We start from the raw sequence: 14,885 nt of genomic DNA, 5'->3' as shown, positions 1-14,885 counted from the left end.
CAGATTGGTAGATTGGTAAATTGTAGAGTCACCGAAGTGAGAGAATTGTTCACATACCACCAACTTTTTGTAGCAATAAAAATATTCTAACATATGATATAAAAAGAACACATTTTGATATACAGTATTGCAGGTCAACTCATTGTTCTGTCAAGATGTAGCTCCTACTAATTATATTATATAAGCAGCAGTTTGTATTGTATTCATAGTACATGTTAACACAGACATGGTTTAAAGGTGAACTTCATCTATAGTTTTGAATAGTATTTTGAAGTCATTTTGGCCTTGTATCTCAGAGTAGATTTGACATAAATTAATAGACGTTTCATGTCAGATTTGACATTGTGAATATTGAATTATAATGTATCCAGACTACATATGGTATCTGTTCAATACATGTCTTTCTAAATTTAGGGGCGTATTCCCAGACACAGATTAAGCCTGGTCCTGGAATAAAAAGTAAACTCAATGGAGAATCGCCATTAAAGAAAAAGCTTTTTAGTCTAGGATTAGGCTTAACCTGTGTCCGGGAAACCGCCAGTGTTTTATTGCTAAACTGTAAAGTATGAATATACCTTTCATGTTTTGCCAGACTTTTTTGTTTGCCTATTTCTTCATAGATTAAGTGTTTGGTTGTTCTCGGTTGTGTTTGGTTGTTCTTTGTACTGTAGCTAGTTGTTTATGCTGTTTACTGTCGATCTGAAATGGTTTTGGTCACTGATAACACAGTGGCCATGTCCGAATACCCATATTAGCCTACTATATACTTAAACTGCATACTCATTTTTGCGTTTGATCAAATAGAATTCACTCGTCTTTTACAACTCAAGTGTTTGAAAACAGCTGATAATCAGATAAATTGACTTTCCGACTCACGTGTTTGACAACAGCTGAGTAAGGCACTCTGGGAAGAGGGAGAGGTGTACACCTGCAGGCTCACCCACGACGACACCAGTGGTTCAGTCACCTTCCGGAGAAGTCAATGTACTGTCTAGGGGCAGGAGAAGCCATTGTAGGGGTCTAGAGATTCCCCACATGGTGCTGGATCTGGAAACATTCGTGTTTTAGAGCTGAATGTTAAAGTATAATAGTGAATAATATCAGTAGTGCTGTATGCTAAATGAAATATTTTGAGATTCTGTTGTACATGTCTTCTTGACTCTGAGTTCAAATACAGCTTGTTTTAATTTAAATATAAGCACAAGAGTTACTTTAATCAGGATTGCAGTGATCACTGTCTCATGAAGGCAGCACATTTCATACTATTTTGATGAATCAGGTTCTTTTATCATTTCAGCATTGTAGCATATAGCTACTCTCATGTTATCAAACAGAATTAAAAGGGCATCTGATCCAACAAATACTCTGCAATCATTTCTACAACTGAATGATCCTGTTATACTGTAGCACCAATAACAGTGATAATAATTAGTGATATTTGATAATAAACCTCTAAGATCTGCTCTCAGAACTCACACTGCTAAACTGTTACTTTCCATAACATATATATTTATAATGTTTAATTCTTTATTTATTTTTCTTTAATTATAATAACATATATACATTGCGTTCGGAAAGTATTCGGACCCCTTCCCTTTTTCCACATAAAAAAAATGATATTTTTTTCAATTTCTTTCAAAAACATGTATGGGGGTAGATCAGCTTCAATATTGCAGATTGATTTTAACTTCAATCAATGTAATTGTCTGCATACTTCCAATCCCCCATATGTTTATTTTTTCTCGCAAATATATAATTTATATACATATATATACATACACATACATATACACATACATACATATAAATACAGTGGGGAAAAAAAGTATTTAGTCAGCCACCAATTGTGCAAGTTCTCCCACTTAAAAAGATGAGAGAGGCCTGTAATTTTCATCATAGGTACACGTCAACTATGACAGATAAATTGAGAAAAAAAAATCCAGAAAATCACATTGTAGGATTTTTAATGAATTTATTTGCAAATTATGGTGGAAAATAAGTATTTGGTCACCTACAAACAAGCAAGATTTCTGGCTCTCACAGACCTGTAACTTCTTCTTTAAGAGGCTCCTCTGTCCTCCACTCGTTACCTGTATTAATGGCACCTGTTTGAACTTGTTATCAGTATAAAAGACACCTGTCCACAACCTCAAACAGTCACACTCCAAACTCCACTATGGCCAAGACCAAAGAGCTGTCAAAGGACACCAGAAACAAAATTGTAGACCTGCACCAGGCTGGGAAGACTGAATCTGCAATAGGTAAGCAGCTTGGTTTGAAGAAATCAACTGTGGGAGAAATTATTAGGAAATGGAAGACATACAAGACCACTGATAATCTCCCGTGATCTGGGGCTCCACGCAAGATCTCACCCCGTGGGGTCAAAATGATCACAAGAACGGTGAGCAAAAATCCCAGAACCACACGGGGGGACCTAGTGAATGACCTGCAGAGTGCTGGGACCAAAGTAACAAAGCCTACCATCAGTAACACACTACGCCACCAGGGACTCAAATCCTGCAGTGCTAGACGTGTCCCCCTGCTTAAGCCAGTACATGTCCAGGCCCGTCTGAAGTTTGCTAGAGTGCATTTGGATGATCCAGAAGAGGATTGGGAGAATGTCATATGGTCAGATGAAACCAAAATAGAACTTTTTGGTAAAAACTCAACTCGTTGTGTTTGGAGGACAAAGAATGCTGAGTTGCATCCAAACACCATACCTACTGTGAAGCATGGGGGTGGAAACATCATGCTTTGGGGCTGTTTTTCTGCAAAGGGACCAGGACGACTGATCCGTGTAAAGGAAAAAATGCATGGGGCCATGTATCGTGAGATTTTGAGTGAAAACCTCCTTCCATCAGCAAGGGCATTGAAGATGAAACGTGGCTGGGTCTTTCAGCATGACAATGATCCCAAACACACCGCCCGGGCAACGAAGGAGTGGCTTCGTAAGAAGCATTTCAAGGTCCTGGAGTGGCCTAGCCAGTCTCCAGATCTCAACCCCATAGAACATCTTTGGAGGGAGTTGAAAGTCCGTGTTGCCCAGCGACAGCCCCAAAACATCACTGCTCTAGAGGAGATCTGCATGGAGGAATGGGCCAAAATACCAGCAACAGTGTGTGAAAACCTTGTGAAGACTTACAGAAAACGTTTGACCTGTGTCATTGCCAACAAAAGGTATATAACAAAGTATTGAGAAACTTTAGTTATTGACCAAATACTTATTTTCCACCATAATTTCCAAATACATTCATAAAAAATCCTACAATGTGATTTTTGGGATTTTTTTCCCTCATTTTGTCTGTCATAGTTGACGTGTACCTATGATGAAAATTACAGGCCTCTCTCATCTTTTTAAGTGGGAGAACTTGCACAATTGGTGGCTGACTAAATACTTTTTTCCCCCACTGTACATATACATACATACAGTGGGGAAAAAAAAGTATTTAGTCAGCCACCAATTTTGCTAGTTCTCCCACTTAAAAAGATGAGAGAGGCCTGTAATTTTCATCACAGGTACACGTCAACTATGACAGACAAATTGAGAAAAAGAAATCCAGAAAATCACATTGTAGGATTTTTAATTAATTCATTTGCAAATTATGGTGGAAAATAAGTATTTGGTCACCTACAAACAAGCAAGATTTCTGGCTCTCACAGACCTGTAATTTCTTCTTGAAGAGGCTCCTCTGTCCTCCACTCGTTACCTGTATTAATGGCACCTGTTTGAAATTGTTATCAGTATAAAAGACACCTGTCCACAACCTCAAACAGTCACACTCCAAACTCCACTATGGCCAAGACCAAAGAGCTGTCAAAGGACACCAGAAACAACATTGTAGACCTGCACCAGGCTGGGAAGACTGAATCTGCAATAGGTAAGCAGCTTGGTTTGAAGAAATCAACTGTGGGAGCAATTATTAGGAAATGGAAGACATACAAGACCACTGATAATCTCCCTCGATCTGGGGCTCCAAGCAAGATCTCACCCCGTGGGGTCAAAATGATCACAAGAACGGTGAGCAAAAATCCCAGAACCACACGGGGGGACCTAGTGAATGACCTGCAGAGAGCTGGTACCAAAGTAACAAAGCCTACCATCAGTAACACACTACGCTGCCAGGGACTCAAATCCTGCAGTGCGAGACCTGTCCCCCTGCTTAAGCCAGTACATGTCCTGGCCCGTCTGAAGTTTGCTAGAGTGCATTTGGATGATCCAGAAGAGGATTGGGAGAATGTCATATGGTCAGATGAAACCAAAATATAACTTTTTGGTAAAAACTCAACTCGTCGTGGTTGGAGGACAAAGAATGCTGAGTTGCATCCAAAGAACACCATACCTACTGTGAAGCATGGGGGTGGAAACATCATGCTTTGGGGCTGTTTTTCTGCAAAGGGACCAGGACGACTGATCCGTGTAAAGGAAAGAATGAATGGCGCCATGTATCGTGAGATTTTGAGTGAAAACCTCCTTCCATCAGCAAGGGCATTGAAGATGAAACGTGGCTGGGTCTTTCAGCATGACAATGATCCCAAACACACCGCCCGGGCAACGAAGGAGTGGCTTCGTAAGAAGCATTTCAAGGTCCTGAAGTGGCCTAGCCAGTCTCCAGATCTCAACCCCATAGAAAATCTTTGGAGGGAGTTGAAAGTCCGTGTTGCCCAGCGACAGCCCCAAAACATCACTGCTCTAGAGGAGATCTGCATGGAGGAATGGGCCAAAATACCAGAAACAGTTTGTGAAAACCTTGTGAGGACTTACAGAAAACGTTTGACCTGTGTCATTGCCAACAAAGGGTATATAACAAAGTATTGAGAAACTTTTGTTATTGACCAAATACTTATTTTCCACCATCATTTGCAAATAAATTCATTAAAAATCTTACAATGTGATTTTCTGGTACACGTCATAGTTGACGTGTACCTATGATGAAAATTACAGGCGTCTCTCATCTTTTTAAGTGGGAGAACTTGCACAATTGGTGGCTGACTAAATACTTTTTTTCCCCACTGTATTTATATACATATCCTTTTAAAAAATACATTTCCCTTTATTACTTTCCAACCCCACCACCCCTTCCCTAATTGGCGAAAACTAGTGAACAACAACGCTTAGGCCTCTACTTCCAACCTATAACCTATATACTTATTATGGACACAGTATGCTTTACATTAGTTATCTTGTTGTTATTAGTTGTTGTTAGTTGTTATTAGTCCCATCTTTCAGCTCCATTCAACACCTCCCATCTATCTCTTGACACCATCCATATTGGATTTCTATTTGCCATATATTTTTCAACTATACTGTGATGTTTCACAAAAGTTCTGAACCCTTCTATTCTCATTTTTTGAAAATAAACATTTTTGCCAAAAGTATTTTTATATTATTGATCAATTGACTATGACTTTTCAGATCACCCAGTAGTGCTTTTTCCACATTTTGTTACGTTACTGCTTATTCTAAAATTGATTTTCTTTTTTTATGTCCTCATCAATCTATACACAATAACCCCATAATTGTAAATTGAAAATAAATATTTTTGCTAAAAGTGTTATTATATTATTGATCGATTGACTATGACTTTTCAGATCACCCAGTAGTGATTTTTTTAAAATGTCCTCATCAATCTACACACAATACCCCATAACGACAAAGCGAAAACAGGTTTTTAGAAATGTTTGCAAATTTATTAAAAATAAAACACAGAAATACCTTATTTAAATAAGTATTCAGACCCGTTGCTATGAGACTTGACATTGAGCTCAGGTGCATCCTGTTTCAATTGACCATCCTTGAGATGTTTCTACAACTTCATAGGAGTCCACCTGTGGTAAATTCAATTGTAGGACATGATTTGGAAAGGCACACACCTGTCTATATAAGGTCCCACAGTTGACAGTGCATGTCAGAGCAAAAACCATGAGGTCGATGGAATTGTCGAGGCACAGATCTGGGGAAGGGTAATAAAACATTTCTGCAGCATTGAAGGTCCCCAAGAACACAGTGGCCTCCATCATTCTTAAATGGAAGAAGTTTGGACCAGCAAGACTCTTCCTAGAGCTGGCTGCCCAGCCAAACTGAGCAATCGGGGGAGAAGGGCCTTGGTCAGGGAGGTGACCAAGAACCTGATGGTCACTCTGACAGAGCTCCAGAGCTTCTCTGTGGAGATGGGAGAACCTTACAGGATGACTACCATCTCTGCAGCACTCCACCAATCAGGCCTTTATGGTAGAGTGGCCAGACGGAAGCAACTCCTCAGTAAAAGGCACAACAGCCCGCTTGGAGTTTGCCAAAAGGCACCTAAAAGACTCTCAGACCATGGAAACAAGATTATCTTGTCTGATGAAACCAAGATTGAACTCTTTGGACTGATTGCCAAACGTCACGTCTGGAGGAAACCTGGCACCATCCCTAAGGTGAAGCATGGTGGTGGTAGCATCATGCTGTGGGGATGTTTTTCAGTGGCAGGGACTGGGAAACTAGTCAGGATCATGGGAAAGATGAACGGAACAAAGTACAGAGAGATCCTTGATGAAAACCTGCTTCAGAGCGCTCAGGACCTCAGACTGGGGCGAAGGTTCACCTTACAACAGGACAACGACCCTAAGCACACAGCTAAAACAATGCAGGAGTGGCTTCGGGACAAGTCTCTGAATGTCCTTGAGTGGCCCAGACAGAACCCGGACTTGAACCCTATCGAACATCTCTGGAGAGACCTCCCCATCCAACCTGACAGAGCTTGAGAGGATCTGCAGAGAAGAATGGGAGAAACTTTTCAAATAAAGGTGTGCCAAGCTTGTAGCGTCATACACAAGAAGACTCGAAGCTGTAATCGCTGCTAAAGGTGCTTCAACAAAGTAAAGGGTCTGAATACTTATGTAAATGTATTACTTCGTTTTTTTTATATACAGTGAGCTCCATAATTCACTGGACAGTGACCATTATTTTGTTATTTTGGTTCTGTACTCTAGCACTTTGAGTTTGAAAGGATGCAATGACAATGAGCGTGAAGTGCAGACTGTCAGCTTTAATTTGAGGATATTTTCATACATATCGGATGAACCGTTTACGAATTATAGAAGCTTTTGTACATGGTCCCCCCCATTTTCGGGCATCAAAAATCATTGGACAGTTTAACATAATGTAGAATAAAGTAATCATTGTTAATATTTGGTTGCATATCCTTTGCATGCAATGACTGCATCGCCATCACCAGACGCTGGGTATCTTCCCTGGTGATGCTCTGCCAGGCCTGTACTGCAGCCATCTTCAGTTCCTGCTTGTTTCGGGGACTTATTGCCTTAAGTCTCCTCTTCAGCATGTAAAATGCATGTTCAATTGGATTCAGATCTGGTGATTGACTCGGCCAGTCAAGGTTTTTCCACTTTTTGGCCATCAAAAACCCCTTTGTTGCTCTAGCAGTATGTTTAGGGTCATTGTCTTGTTGCGTGATTAAGTGCCGTCCAATGAGTTTGGAGGCATTTGGTTTTATCTGAGCAGATAAAATATTTCTGTAGACTTCAGAATTCATTGTTCTACTTCTGTCTGCAGTCACATCATCGATGAAGACAAGTGAGCCTGTTCCACTGGCAGCCATACAGGCCCAAGCCATAACAACCCCTCCACCATGTTTCATGGATGAGGTGGTATGCTTTGGATCATGGGCATTTCTTTTTTTCTCCACACTTTTGTCTTTCCATCACTCTGGTACATGTTAATCTTTGTCTCATCTGTCCACAATATTTTTTTCCAGAACTCTTGGGGTTCTTTTAGGTGCTTTTAGCAAACTGTAATCTTGCCTTTCTGTTCTTCAGGCTTATCAGTGGTTTGCATCTTGTAGTGTACCCTCTGTAGTCCTGCTGGTGTAGTCTTCTGCGTATGGTAGACTTTGACACATCTACACCTGCATCCAGGAGAGTGTTTTTGATCTGTTGGGCTGTTATCAGGTTTTTTTTCTTCACCATAGAGAGTATTCTCCGGTCATCCACTACAGTGGTCTTCCTCTGTCTACCGGGTCTTTTGACATAATTGAGTTCACCGGTTGTTTTTTTCTTGTTAATGATGAACAAAACTGTTGACTTGGGCATGGCCAGGGTTTTTTGCAATGTTCCTGAATGATTGATTTTCATTTCTGAGCCTTATGACGGCCAACTTCATTTGCATCGACACTGCTGTCTTCCTCATGTTGTCACACCCCAATAACAACCTCCAAAGGCAATAGCAACGTCTAGAATCATTACTATTCATCAACAGCTCTCCTGCATTCACTAACGACACAAATGAATACACCTGCCTAACGACACACATCTGTGAAGCCAATTTAACAAATACTTGTAGTACCTTAAAATGGGGGGACCATGTACAAAAGGTGCTGTCATTTCTAAACGGTTCATCCGATATGTATGAAAATACCCTCAAATTAAAGCTGACAGTCTGCACTTCACGCTCATTGTCATTGTATCCTTTCAAACTCAAAGTGCTAGAGTACAGAACCAAAATAACAAAACAATGGTCACTGTCCAATGAATTATGGAGCTCACTGTACATTTGCAAAAATGTATAAAAATCAGTTTCTGCTTTGTCATTATGGGGTATTGTGTGTAGGTTGACGAGGGACAAAAAAACAATATAATACATTTTAGAATAAGGTTGTAACGTAACAAAATGTGGAAAAACTCAAGGGGTCTGAATACTTTCCAAATGCACTGTATTTATAATGTTTAATTCCTAATATGATTTTATTATATTAGATGTTTTAGCAATGCTTTTCAACATTGTTTAGTCTACCCTTCTCCATTATATTTCCCCTTGTCTTCTCTAACTCCATCCCCCTGGGAACAGAGCGAATATCTGGTGACAGTGCTGCTCTATTCTGGGACAAGCAGAACCACACAGCCCTGTCTATGCAAATCTCAGTTTCACTCCTATAGCTACCAGTCTAGCAGTTGAACAGTTTCACAGCCTGAAATACCCTGGACTGGGCCAGATGTGAGGGAGTGGACTGGTTTTAACCTCTATGGTGGATTCAGGGAGGGTACAATAACAGATATTCCACCATGTAATCTATGACTGATAAAATGGATATTATACATAATGTAGATATGTCTAATGCCTGAACCCAGCATCATGTTTTATCCACAGATGTAACAGTCAGTAACTTTCTCATCAAAATAGTTAGTATAATTCCAGATGATCACATCAATATTTGGTTGTGAGGTGCATATGGGGATTGTATCTTGGGGTTCTGATGCTGATGTAACATCACCTTCGTTTTCTTTACTTCTGTACATTTTATTTTGTATATTGGACTGGTATTGTGGGTATTTCAGAACTTCAAATAACTTTTGTAGGTGCACTACAATAATGATGATGATGGGGAACATGTGATTTGAATGATGCTTTCTAAACATATTCAAAGTTGACTTCACTAACCAGTCTTCCGTGTCACTGTCTCTTGTATGACAGAACCTCAGGTTGTTTTAATGGGTTATAATCATGTAATATAATCTCAGTGAATATGGTTGAATCTTTGCTTGAAACTTACTACCTGACTGGCGGACCTTGCAGAGACTGGGATATTAACTTTGAAATAATGTGAGACATTATTTCACATAGATGGAGTCCATTCAACTTATTATCTGAAATGTTTGCCATAGCAAAAGGGAAAGAAATGTATGTAGTCTGGAACTATGGTTGTTCAGGAATGCTTTAACATAAAGGTGGATAAATTGACATTATTGTCAGCATCACTGATATATTTAGTTCAGTGTATTTTAGTTCAGTCAGTGATCCATATCACTGTCTCCTCCCCTCAGCACCTGCAGTAGGTCCCAGCTGTAGCAGTACAGTCACTGTGCAGTCTGACTGAGGGAGGTTTTTGTACGACTCTGTATCACTGTGTGAACACCCAGACACTGTTGGGGTAGTGTTGACTCTGACAGTAGTAATCTCCTGCATCTTCAGCCTGGACTCCACTGATGGTCAGAGTGAAGTCACTCCCAGATCCGCTGCCACTGAATCTAGATGGAGTCCCAGACTGAAGGGTTTTAGCCCAGTATATTAGGAGTTTAGGAGCTCCTCCAGGTTTCTGTTGATACCAGTGCAAATAGTGTCCATTGCTGTCTGACTACAGCACTGTTGGACTTACAGCTCAGACTGACTGAGTGACCCACTGAAACAGTTTTCACTGCAGGAGTCTGAGTCACAGTGACCTGGCCTCTGGACTCTGAAACAGAGATGGCACGTAGAATTAGCATTAAATTGTTCAATCATTTGTCCATATAGCATATTCACCAAACCTGTAATGAGGTTATATATGTATTTATATGATCCGGGTCATTTTCTGTAAAATATATTACCTTGGAGACAGAGGGCAAATATCCAGATGAAGATGGTGATAAAAGTCATGGTTGTTGTGGGTTCTGTTGTCTTTAAGGACAGATCTCAGTCATGAAGTGTTAAACTCACAGAGATATAAACACTACCAGAGTACTGAAGCATGTGCTGGCAATGCAAAGTGTTCTCTCTATGCAAACATACTTTTTTGGTCCCACAGGGATACTGTAGTTGAAGGGTTCTTCTTCTTCTTTGGGATTTGGTTGGCGGATCACATCCAAATTTTAGGTGCTTACACCGCCACCTACTGTACTGATGTGTGAGGCCATTCACAGCCTACCTATCTTATATGCTTTGATACAATAATACAACATTGGGAAAAAGGAAAATGACCCTACCACCTATTAGCCCTCTCTAAAAACCCACCACCCATTCTACTATTTAACCCTACCTAGTCCTACTACAGACCAACGGTCTGAGAGACATATCACTAACACTCAAGACCCCCTGCAGCTGTTCAGCAGTAAATGCCTCTTTCACAAAAACCTATATTTCTGTGACTTTCGAACCATTTCTGCAGTACAATTAACAACCATGGCTATAAATGCTAAAAAGCCCACCTTAATGAAGCACATATTCCTCCCATCACTCTCTCTTGTTCTCTGCCTACTCACAGGAATCCTCTCAGGATCCCTCACCCTGTACCCATCTTCCTCTACCACTCTCTTCACTGCTTCAGCATATGACACTTTCTGTACTACTCTGACCCTGGCAACCTCAATCTGTCTTTCTCTCACCAGACACCTCCGATCTCCAGCCCCATGAACACCCCCTCAACTAACACACACAAATCTCTCCACCGAAAACACACATTCCTTTGTCTCATGCCCTCCTGCACACTTCTCACATCTAGAAATCTCCCTACTACACACTGCTACAATATGCCCATAACCTTGACACCTAAAACACTGTAATATTTTCGGAACATAAGCTCTCACAGGATAACTGACACTTCCTACCTTGACCTTATCTGTTAACGACTCTGCATCAAAACTCAGCATGACAGATAATGTCTTCTCCGTTTCCCAATCGGATCTATGTCTCACCAAACGGAGGGCATCACAGACACCGGGAATCTTCAATTTCAACTGCTCCTCCTCAACACTTAATGCCACCCCTGTTATCACTCTTTTCACTCTGACACCACATATGGATCAACCAAAAAGCAAGGATCCATTCTCTCTACAAATCTCACTCCCACTGGGCCAAAATCATCCTTATAATACTTGGAATGAGACCTGAACTCTGCGATCCTCGCTGCAGGTACTTCACCCTCACTCTCAACAACTTCCATCTCTGAACTACTGGAGTATCCCTGTTTTTGCACTTAAAGCCTACCTTCCTCACCTCACTACTTCCCTCTACACTCAACTTCTTCTCAGTAGTCATCACTGCACCTGCCACCTCATTTAATTCATCATCACTCTTGTCATGTTCCATTTCCTCCTCAAGCTCTTCCAAAAGTTCTGTGCGATCCTCCATTGCATATTTACTCAAAACATATTCCGTCTCTCCTTTTTTCTAGTCCATCATCTTCTCCTTCACCAGATCTTCCAGATGACTAGTATAATCCCTCACTATATATTTATTCAGAATATGTTTATCTTTCTTCCTTTTTCTCTTGTCCTCCATCTTCCCGTCCGACAGAATGTTAACCCCTCGTCCTCCTCCGCACTCGTTCAAAACAACTGGGCGTTGAAGGGATCTGTGTGAACAGAATAATTTTAAAGGTTGAGGCTGATTATCCAGCCAATCATGGCATTGATTGGTAAACAAGCTTCATCTAGGATCAATCAAAGGCTGGGAAGGTTTGGAAGGTTCTAGCCGGGCGTGGCAGGAGAGAGGTTTTGCCTTGACAGAACCTTAGGTCGTTTAAGTGGCTTTTATCATTTTATATAATCTCAAAGCAAAGTGTCTTATATGTCATTATAAACTGGGTGGTTCGAGCCCTGAATGCTGATTGGCTGACATTCGTGGTATATCAGACTGTATACCACATGTATGACAAAACATGTGTTTTTACTGCTCCAGTTATGTTGGTAACCAGTTTATAATAGCAATAAGGCACTTCGGAGGTTGGTGGTATATGGCCAATATACCACGGCTAAGGGCTTTATCCAGGAACTCCGCTTTGCGTCGTGGATAAGAACAGCACTTAGCCGTGGTACATTGGCCATATACCACACCCCCTCGTGACTTATTTCTTAATTATAAACATGGTGGTTCGAGCCCTGAATGCTGATTTGCTGACAGACGTGGTATTTGAGACCGTATACCACAGGTATGACAAAACATTTAATTACGCTGGTAACCAGTTTATAATAGCAATACGGCACCTCAGGGATTTGTGGTATATGGCCAATATACCACGGCTAAGGGCTGTGTCTAAGCACTCCATGTTGCGTCGTGCGTAAGAACAGCCCTTAGCCATGGTTTGTTGGCCATATACCACACATCCTTGTGCCTTATCGCTTAAATAGTCTTCCTGAACAATCAAACGTATTAATACATGTTGTGTGATGTGATGTGATGTAGAAACCTGATAGCTATGTAATCACTGACATGGTTTCTGATATAAGTGCTGAATGGGGACTGATGTATTGATTATAGACATCTACAAATGGAGCATATTGATATTACTGTGTTATTAGACCAGCTAGTATCTGCTTTCTGTCTCTCTCCTGTGGTGGGGGTTAGTAACTGCAGTCTGTGTGTGGACTGTGTGATGCTGATGACTGACTTCTCTAAAGGGGAGATCTCCAGAGCTCTGACGTCTCCAGTCTCCTGCTTCACCTGCTGGTCTCTGGAACTACCACAGTGGTGTGAGGGAGGATTTATGGGTAATGTTTAGGGGCTTTTTTGTATGTGTTTGAATCATGTTGATTAAATTCTAGATATTCAAACCACAGGTTGTCTGTAGTGGTGTTGATCATTGTCCATCATCTCTTTTCAGACTGGTTGATGGTTTTCCTTGAGTTACTCAACAGAGTCAACATGTAGTTAATGGTCAGGAGAAACATTTAGTGATCAGTTATGATCTAAGGTCTTCTAGACATAGCTCTAGTTTGACTCTATTGTTGTTCAGCTCTACTACACACTGTGTCATTGTACTGGATCATCTCCTACCATCAGCACCTGCAGTAGGTCCCAGCTGTAGCAGTACAGTCACTGTGCAGTCTGACTGAGGGAGGTTTTTGTACGACTCTGTATCACTGTGTGAACACTCCACCACTGTGGTAACTCTGACAGTAGTAATCTCCTGCATCTTCAGCCTGGACTCCACTGATGGTCAGAGTGAAGTCACTATGAGATCCACTGCCACTGAATCTAGATGGAGTCCCAGACAGACGTTGGTTGGAAGAGTGCATCAGGAGTTTAGGAGCTCCTCCAGGTTTCTGTTCGTACCAGGCCATACAGGTGTAAGACCCAGTACAACCATTTGATACAGTCGCACTGGTTTTACAGTTTATAATAACTGTCTGTCCTGAGAGAACAGCTATCACTGCAGGAGTCTGAGTCACAGTGACCTGTCCTCTGGAATCTGAAAAATAGACAATTAAGATCTCAGATAACATTTGGTCATGTTGTCTAATTTTTTCAATTTCAGACAAACTTAAGATGAAACACTTAAATAATAAACTGATTTTAGACCAATAAATTGTAAATCTTACCTTGAATTAAGAACATCAATATCCACACAAAACTCATGATAATAGTCATCGTTGAAGTTCTGTTGTCATGAAGGACAGCTCTCAGTAATGAAGTGTTGAACTCACAGGGCTATAAACACTCCCAGACCACTGAAGCATGTGCTGCCAATGCAAAGTTTCCTATGTAAATATTCTTCCTGGTAAGGACCCACATTCAACTGTTAACTATGATTCAGATTATACAGATTATTTTATCGTGTTTTAAATAACTTTTACTGTAAATCAGTGATTCAAGATTAACATTTAATGAACTGCGTTCTTCAGTGGATTATAGTCATAACCCAGAACTATCAGTCCCAATTGTATTATACTAGTACTTCAGTACTATCAGTCCCTATTGTATTATACTAGTACTTCAGTACTATCAGTCCCCATTGTATTGTACTAGTACTTCAGTAATATCAGTCCCTAGTGTGTTATACTAGTACTTCAGCACTATTAGGATGGTATTGAGAGTACTCTGTGTGTGAAGGTGCTCACACTTGTGTGAAGGAGGTTTTTGTTGAGACTTCACCAGAATGAATCACTGTGGAGGACTTTTGGAAGCGGCACAAAACCAGTGCTAAAAAGTATGTCCATTGTTGTCTTTCTTCTTTCATAAAACAAAATATAATCATGCTATTGAACAACGTTATGAGATGTTATCATCTTCTCCAGAGGAAAGACTTTTAGGCTATATCTTTTTAGAGATTTCTGTTGACAGATTGGTAGATTGGTAAATGGCAGAGTCACCGAAGTAAGAGAATTGTTCACATACCACCAAGTTTATTTGGCAATAA

The 14,885-nt window shown here is 40.6% G+C and overlaps 1 pseudogene; it reads right to left on the bottom strand.

The window, feature by feature from the left end:
* Window positions 1-9,893: 9,893 nt before the first annotated feature.
* On the bottom strand, window positions 9,894-10,424 carry LOC123484343 (annotated as a pseudogene).
* Between the last annotated feature and the right edge of the window lie 4,461 nt (window positions 10,425-14,885).

Source organism: Coregonus clupeaformis, unplaced genomic scaffold (genome assembly GCF_020615455.1).
Source record: "Coregonus clupeaformis isolate EN_2021a unplaced genomic scaffold, ASM2061545v1 scaf0279, whole genome shotgun sequence".
Classification (NCBI taxonomy): Eukaryota; Metazoa; Chordata; class Actinopteri; order Salmoniformes; family Salmonidae; genus Coregonus; species Coregonus clupeaformis.
This window is presented reverse-complemented; position numbering and strand designations above follow the sequence as displayed.